This window comes from Oryctolagus cuniculus, chromosome 6 (assembly GCF_964237555.1).
Source record: "Oryctolagus cuniculus chromosome 6, mOryCun1.1, whole genome shotgun sequence".
NCBI classification, from domain to species: domain Eukaryota; kingdom Metazoa; phylum Chordata; class Mammalia; order Lagomorpha; family Leporidae; genus Oryctolagus; species Oryctolagus cuniculus.
The window spans coordinates 41,860,333-41,868,829 of NC_091437.1; the positions used below are offsets into that span (position 1 = coordinate 41,860,333).

The following is an 8,497-nucleotide window of genomic DNA, read 5'->3' on the forward strand; positions in this document are numbered from 1 at the left end:
GGTAAGGAATTAACAGTCATTTGATCATAGAAAGGGACATTATTTGTATTTTGTGGGTGGCACAATGAGATTTTTGTCAGAGCTTAGAAAAAATGGTGGTGTGAACTTGCTTGATCTCACTTACCATGTTCTTAGTGGTATCTTGTCTGAGGTCCATATTCTGTGAGAGGGTTTATGCCCAACAAGATACAACATGGCCTAGCTAGGAGGCCTTGGCCAGTTTCTGAATGTCCGAGGTTGCTCTTTTTTCTTCTTTCTCAAGTGCAAGGTAGATTGGGATTATTGGGTAAGTTAATTTAGTGAGTCTGTCACAGGTATTTCTAATGATGAAGCTTTGGTGTTTGCCAAAGCAAGTATGTTCACTGTCCATGCTCATTTAGTATTTTCTGAAGGTTCAATCAAAGTGGCAAAACAAATGAACTCAGGGGAAAATCTTTTGATAAGAGGAAACAGGTTGCCGGCGCCGCGGCTCACTAGGCTAGTCCTCCGCCTAGCAGCGCCAGCACACCGGGTTCTAGTCCCGGTCGGGGCGCCGGATTCTGTCCCGGTTGCCCCTCTTCCAGGCCAGCTCTCTGCTGTGGCCAGGGAGTGCAGTGGAGGATGGCCCAAGTACTTGGGCCCTGCACCCCATGGGAGACCAGGAAAAGTACCTGGCTCCTGCCACTGGATCAGCACGGTGCGCTGGCCGCAGCGCGCCTCCGCGGCGGCCATTGGAGGGTGAACCAATGGCAAAGGAAGACCTTTCTCTCTGTCTCTCTCTCTCACTGTCCACTCTGCCTGTGTAAAAAAAAAAAAAAATTATTTAGTAACCCAAGAAAGTAAACAGAAACCTTATAAGAAGTAGCATTCAATAAGGCACTTGCTTACAAAATCAGCATGCAAATTCAATGCATACTCTTTAAAATCAAGAGTCATCAGAAAATACAAATTAAGCAGACATTAGAGCTAGAAACTAACATAAAATATCTAGCAAAAACTTAACATTAAGTAGGTAGGACCCATAGAAATAAAACTGTAAAACTTTACCAAGGGACTTGAAGAAGTACTTGAATAAAATGATGGGGAATTCCACATTTGTGGATGGCGTAACTCAGTCATTCTGCCATTTCAATTCTAATATCTGTCAAAAGTATTTTTTAACTGGACAATATAATTTTAAGGTCACCTGGGAAGCTTAATAAAGGGATATAGAAATTTTTATCAGATTGAAAGCTTTCTCACACTGCTAGGAAGAAAGATTTATATTTAAGCAGCGTGACTCTTGCATAAGAATAAAAATAGCCCCCCAGACAAGCTCAGTACCTCCATTTGGAATAGGATAAGGATGGATTTTCAGTGTACTTACACGTACGGCTGTCTCAGCTGGAGTAGAGCTCAGGAAGGGAGGCCGCCCCTACTCCAGGGGGTGAGAAGTAATCAGCTAAATTGCAAAACACTGTCAACACCCATGTGTGGATTGATCTACAAATCTGGAATAGCTGAGTTGGCAGGGGAGTTCCACTCAGCTGTAAACTCTTTGCACAGATCTCCATCCAGTGCTTGCTAGAAATGTTAGAGGCACGGCAGGAGTCTGGCTCTTTCCAACCCACACCAGTAGAGAAAGCAGGTAGGTGGCAGTTGATGGTTTTGGGGGCCACAAAATGCCATACGCTTCTCTGGAATCTTCTCTCACAGCCATCAGAAGCCTTAAGTTCCTGGGGTAGATCAGCAAACTTTCTCAATCATAAGGCTTAAATTTTTTAAAAAGACTCTATTATTTGAAAGAATTACAGGGAGAGGTAGAGCCAGAGAGAGAGGTCTTCCATCCACTGGTTCACTCCCCAAATGGCTGCAATTGCCAGAGCTGAGTTGACCCGAAGCCAGGAGCCAGGAGCCAGGAGCTTCTTCTAGGTCTCCCACGTGGGTGCAGGGGCCCAAGGACTTGGGCCATCTTCTACTGCTTTCCCAGGCCATAGCAGAGAGCTGGGTTGGAAGTAGAGCAGCCAGGACTGGAATTGGCACCCATATGGGATGCTGGCACTACAGGCAGCAGTTTTATCCACTATGTCACAGCACTGGCCCCAAAAGGCTTAAAATGATTGATGGTTGTGGGGTAGCCAGGAGAGGCACAAAGCTCTCCTAACTTCTCTGAACCATTTTCTCCTATCAAGTTCCCCAGACAGCTTTCCCTGGACGATAGCTTGAAGCTTTAGATGTAGGAGTGGCAAAGCCAGGCAAAAATAAAATGGTTAATTGATGCAAGAAAAGCATTTGGGAAAATCCAGCCTCCATTTATGATAAAAACTCAGTTAACTTCCTTGATTTGATAAAGGGCATCTTACTTAATGGTGGTGAGTTGAATTTATAAATTGTGGTATGCCCATACAGTGAAATTCTGTTTCACAATAAGTAGAATGAACTACTGATGTTAGCAAGAAGAATAAATCTCCAATGCATTATGCTAAGTGAAATATGCCAGATGCAAAAGGCTGTGTGCTATAGGATCATATTATGTTGCTATTTGGGAAAAGGCAGAATTATAGGCAGAGAACAGATCAGTGGTTGCGAGGGGCTGAGGATGTGAGTTGGAGATCAACTACAAAGGAGTACAAGGCAACTTTTTTGGCTGATAGGAATGTTCTCTCTATATGTCTTCATTGTGAGGGTGACTATCCAACTGTATACATCTGTCAAAGTCCATAGAGCCATAGTTATAAAAAAGATGAATTTTACTGTTTGTGACTTATACCTAAAGAAACCTGGCTTGAAAAAATAGTTTAGGGATGAAGTATTGTGCTATGTGTAGTACAGAAATAATCGGTAAACCAAATGGTGAAAAATAGCTTTCGATTTCTCCTATCATACAGTAAGATAAATTGCAAACACACTATAGACATGAATGAAAAATAAAACCATACGAAACTTAGAAATATGCAGATAATATAGGTGATGAATACCTAGGAGATAAAAGTGTAAAGAAAACAAGGAAGTGAAGAATTTCATGTTAGGACAGGAGTAGTTACTAAGAAGTAAGAGGGGCATTTCCTCAAGAAGGACCCATGAAAGGTCTCTCACTCTCATCCGGATGACAGTTAGTGGGCATTTATTTTGTGATTATTTGTCACGCTGTGGAGCCCTCACGTGTCAAATTTCACAGTAGGAAAAAAGGGCAAATTTGAGATCCAAGTGTCATTTATTGCATTTTGTACCCAAGGAAAATTAGGCCTAGAGAGGCTGAGTCCATCTGTGAGGAACAGTTCATCCCATTCCGTACTCCTCCTCCTGGCAGTTGCTCTCCCAGCCAAAGCAGCCATGTCATGCAGTGGAAGTTAGCAGTCTGAACTCTTTAAACCAAGGCCAATCTGAAAGAACCTAGGTTGCAGCTATGAGGTGTTGAATAAAAAATGAGCAAACTTAGCTGAAGTCTACCTGACTTAGGGTAGAGAGAGCCTTTTTATAAAGCAGAGGCAGAAGATGAATGTTTTCAGAGTATCACGAGATGTACCTGGGTGATAAGATTACATTCGACATTTAATTTTCCTTTGTGTATGATTCGACATTTTTGATATGTTCTGGGTGGAATATATATATTTACCTAGGTAATTAGAAAGAACAGTAAAATTAAAAATAAATCTCACTTTGAGGACTGTGAGCAGCACCAGGAATGGAAGAAAGCAGCTAACCCATGAGAAATCTGTGCTTTTGGCTGCTTTCCTCACATTTTTCGTGTAAAAATTTAAGTTTTATAGGTGGAGAGAAAAAGTCAAGAGAGAATGACTGACTAAATGACATTAGGCAAATGCTGGTGGAGTGTGGCCGCACTGGAATGTTGAAATAGGAAGAGGTTGTGACACAGGCCCTTCAAACACAGGCAGGTAGTAACCTGAGCAAAACCGCCTCTGACCCAGCCCTGCTCATCACGGTTGTTAAGGGTCCAAAGCAAGCCTGGGGAAGATGGAAGCAGGGGACAGATGGAACCCCCGGGTTGGGGAAGGCTTGCTGAAGCCTTGGGAAAAGGCAGGGGAAGCCATTCTTCCTCCAACCAGCGGTTCAAAGTGGGAGAACAGGAGCGAGGGAGCTTTTTGGGAGTCAACGTGGATGCCTAACTTGGGTTTTGTGAGAGGGCTACTTCTGCATATCCGAGTTGCCTGTCTGAAGAGGTGCTGGTGGAAGCTGAGAGGGTTGTGTGGCATTTCCCTCAATAATTTGATTTCCCTTAAGCCACTGTTATGAATTGTCAGTGTTGATGGAGAGAAAAAAGCCAATGACTAAGTCAAATGTATAGACATTTATATGTGTAGCACCTTAGCATAGTTTTTACTCCCTCTCTGTACCGCACGACTCACAGCTTTCCAGAGGCCTTCCACAGGCTTCAGGACAGAGCTGAAACTTTCGGAGACTTGCTGATCACCACATACTCCAGCCATAGTTTTCTGCTCACATATGACACGCTCATTCCTGTCTCTGGGCACTTAGAGTATTTCTGATATTATCAGACACCTACCAAGGGGCCAGGCCCTGTGCTACATAATTGATCTCTCTTCTTAGGGCAGTCTTATCCTGTAGACCTGAATATTGTCTTCTTTTTATAAATGAGAAACCTGAGGTTGCAAGGAATTAAATAATGTGTGTTGGTTACATAGTTACTAAATGATAGAGCCAGAATTTCAAGCCAGATTTGATGCCAAAGGCACAATTTATTTATTTTATTTTATTTTATTTTTTTTTACGAATGAGGCAATTTATTGACCCAGCATCACTTGTTTTAATGTTTCTTGTTGGCAGCTGCCACCTGTCCGGCGATTCTGTCCAGATCTCTTTGTCCCTGAGGTGTCAGTTTGCGGCCCCCGTCCTGGTCCTTTTCCACCATCTTCAGCCCCTCCAGGGCCTGCAGGACGCGGCGGGCCACGCTCTTGGAGCCGCGGCTGAAGTGGCTGGGCATGACGCCGTTCCTCTGCCGGCCCCCGTAGATCTTGGTCATGGAGCCGACGCCAGCACCGCCCCGCAGGTACAGGTGCCGCGCTGTGGACGCGGCCCGCGTGTAGAACCAGTTCTCATCGTAGGGGGCTAGCTCCTTGTGCTTGGCCAGCTTGACGGTGTCCACCCACTCAGGGACCTTCAGCTTCCCGGACTTTTTGAGGAAGGCGGCCAGAGCTCAGACGAACTCCTGCTGGTTCACGTCCTTTACGGTGACTCCAGACATCGTGCGGCCTCCGCGCTGCCAGCCAGGGGAAAGCACAATTTATTTTTTTTTAAGGCTTTATCTATTTATTTGAAAGGCAGAGAGTTACAAAGAGGCGGAGGCAGAAAGGCAGAAGTCCTCCATCCGCTGGTTCACTCCCCAAATGGCCACAACAGCCGGAGCTGGGCCAGTCTGAAGCCAGGAGTCAGGAGCTTATTCCAGGTCTTCCACGTGGGTACAGGGGCCCAAGGACTTGGGCTATCTTCTGCTACCTCCGCAGGCCACAGCAGAGAGCTAGATTGGAAATGGAGCAGCTGGGACTTGAACTGGGGCGCATATGAGAGGCTGGCATTGTAGGCAGTGGCTTTACCCACTATGCCATAGTGCTGGCCCCTGAATTCTTTAAAAAAAATTGTGGTAAAATATGCATAATATAAAATTTAGTATTTTAGTCATTTAAAAATGTATAATTTTATGGCATTAAGTACCTTTATAGTGTTGTCCAATCATCACCACCATCCATCTCCAGAATTCAAAAAAAAATTTATTTAATATATCCAGAACTTTCTAATCGTCCCCATCTGAAACTCTGTACTCATTTACAGTAACTTCCCATTTCCCTTCCCTGAATTCCCTGGGAACCACCATTCTGTTTTGGTCTCTCCACCTCTATGTACCTGACAGCTCCAGGTGCTGCATGTGAACAGAACCATGCAGTTTTTGTCCCTTTGTCACTGGCATGTTTCAGTTAACCTAATGTCTTCAACAGGCTGAGTCCTATTCCATTGTCAGTCTACACCATGTTTTGTTTATCCCTACACGCGTGGATGAATCTTGGGATTGCTTTGTCCTTTTGGCTGTTGTGACAGTGCTGCTGTTCTGAGTGTCCCCTGGCTAGGCTGAGTCCAGGTTCTTGTCTCCAAGTGGAATGGAATTCACTGAGATGTGGGTAAAGGTCAGCAGAGAGCAAGATTTATTTACATGCAAAGCAGAAGTACATACTCAGGAGAGTCGGCAAGCTCAGGAGACAGAGCTGTGTTCAGCAAGTTTCAGGGCTGTCCAGTTGCATGATCTGGAGGCACAAGGGGTGCTGTCCGGGGCAGGGCTTAATTGAATATTCAGAAGGGGTGGGGTTTGGGGGGCAGGGCTTGAGTGTCATCTATTTCCTTGGCTTTAAAAAAAAAACTGGAAAGTACCCTGATATCGGTACCTGTTGGGAGTGGGAGTTTTGGCCATGGTAATTTTATTATAATGATATTATAATGACCTAAAGGGATTGTGGAAACATAGCCTGTAGTCATATTGGATATTTTCAGCTGGTGCAGGTTTTTAAAAATTTTTTTAAAGTTATTTATTTGAAAGAGTTACACAGAGAGAAAAAGAGAGGCAGAGAGACAGAGAAAGAGAGAGGCCTTCCATCTGCTGGTTCACTCCCCAAGTGACTGCAAAGGCCGGAGCTGTGCTGATCTGAAGCCAGGAGCCAGGAGCTTCTTCTGAGTCTCCTATGTGGGTGCAGGGGCCCAAGGACTTCGGCCATCTTCCACTACTTTCCCAGGCCATAGCAGAGAGCTGGATCAGAAGTGGAGCCACTGGGACTCGAACCAGCACCCACATGGGATGCCAGCCCTGCAGACTTAGGCTTTAACCTACTGTGCCACAGTGCTGGCCCTGGTGCTGGTTCTGAGTGGCAAAACTGTGAGTTGAGATTTTCTTCTGCACAGGAGGGGAGGGGTTGGCAGTATATGAGAGGGGAGGTTGGACAGTGCACAGAAGTGTGGTTTGGGTGGTGCATGGAAGCAGGGAAGGGGATGGTTTGGGTAGTATAGCCTGGGCCTATTGCACAGCCTGGGGCTGCAGGGTGCTGCTAGCATTATTTCCCTGCCTACATCCCTGCTGTGAACATGGGTGTGCAAATATCTGTGTGAGTCCGTGCTTCCACTTCGGGGTATTTAACCAGAAGTGAGATTCCTGAGTAATATGGTAATTCTATGTTTGATGCTTTAGAGGAAGTTCCATATTGTTTTTCATGGTAGCTGAGCCATTTTAAATTCCTGCTAGACATGTGCATGGGTTCTAATTTCTCCATAGCATGCTGATACTTGCTATTTATTTATATTGCTCCAATAGCCATTCTAATGAGTGTTCAGGAGTATCTTATTGTGGTTTTGACTTCTGGTTAGTGATACTACATTTGACTAATGGTTAGTGATACTGATTCAATGTGAAATCCTGAACTCCTCCTCTTATAACCTCAGCTTATTTAAAGAATTAATGAATTTTCCTTTTTACCAAAGTAACAAATATTCATTAAAAAGTCAAATTTGTAGAAAAAGTGAGAGCAGCCATTCTTCACATTGCACCACCAGTGCCAGGTGTCCCTAATACTGGAGTTAAATGTCAAGCGCCGTTGTTCACTGAACTTGGACTATTTTTCTTATGTTAATGAAAAAGGTCATTTCCTATAACCTGCCTCTATCAAAAGTGAAAAATGATAGAGAAGTTATTGGTTTCAAGAAAAATAGAAGAGAGCATTTACAGAAAAAATGTTTTGGGGCCGGCGCTGTGGCGTAGTGTGTAAAGCCACTGCCTGCAGTGCCAGCATATGGATGGGCACCAGTTCAAGCCCTGGCTGCTCCACTTGTGATCCAGTTCTCTGCGATGGCCTGGGAAATCAGTGGAAGACGGCTCAAGTCCTTGGGCCCCTGCACCCACATGGGAGACCAGGAAGAAGCTCCTGGCTCCTGGCTTCAGATTGGTGCAGCTCCAGCTGTTGCAGCCAACTGGGGAATGAACCAACGGATGGAAGACTCTCTCTCTCTCTCTCTCTCTCTCTCTGCCTCTCTTTTTCTCTGTGTAACTCTGACTTTCAAATAAATAAAATATCGTAAAAGAAAAATGTTCTATTTTGAAGCAGTTTCAAACTTTCAGACAAGTTGAGTGTAGAATTCTAAGTTGAGTACACAGAACTCTGGCATATTTTTCATTTAGAGATCCCATGAACGCTTCCTTAATTGTTCCAGTAACACTCTTGATGGCCAAGGAGCCCATCCAACTCACACATTGCAGCCTGCTGCCCTGTCTCTTCAGTGTCTTTGAACCTGGAACAGTTACTGTGCCTTTTCCTGACTTCATGACGGAGACTTGGGTGGAGATTGTAGATCAGTGATTTGTAGAATGTTCTTCAATTTGGTCTTGTCACTTTTCTTCATGGTTAGACCGTGGTATGCATTTTGGCTAGAATGTCATAGGTCCTGTGTATTTTTCATTGCATGGGATGTTTGTTTGGTTACTGGTGTTTTTTTTAAACTTTGATCACTTATTAGTTCAGCATCTTCT

General features: G+C 44.5%; 1 pseudogene; it reads right to left on the minus strand.

Annotated features, from left to right (window-relative positions):
- Nucleotides 1-4,675: 4,675 nt before the first annotated feature.
- On the minus strand, nucleotides 4,676-5,182 carry LOC100350983 (small ribosomal subunit protein eS19 pseudogene; annotated as a pseudogene).
- Nucleotides 5,183-8,497: the final 3,315 nt, after the last annotated feature.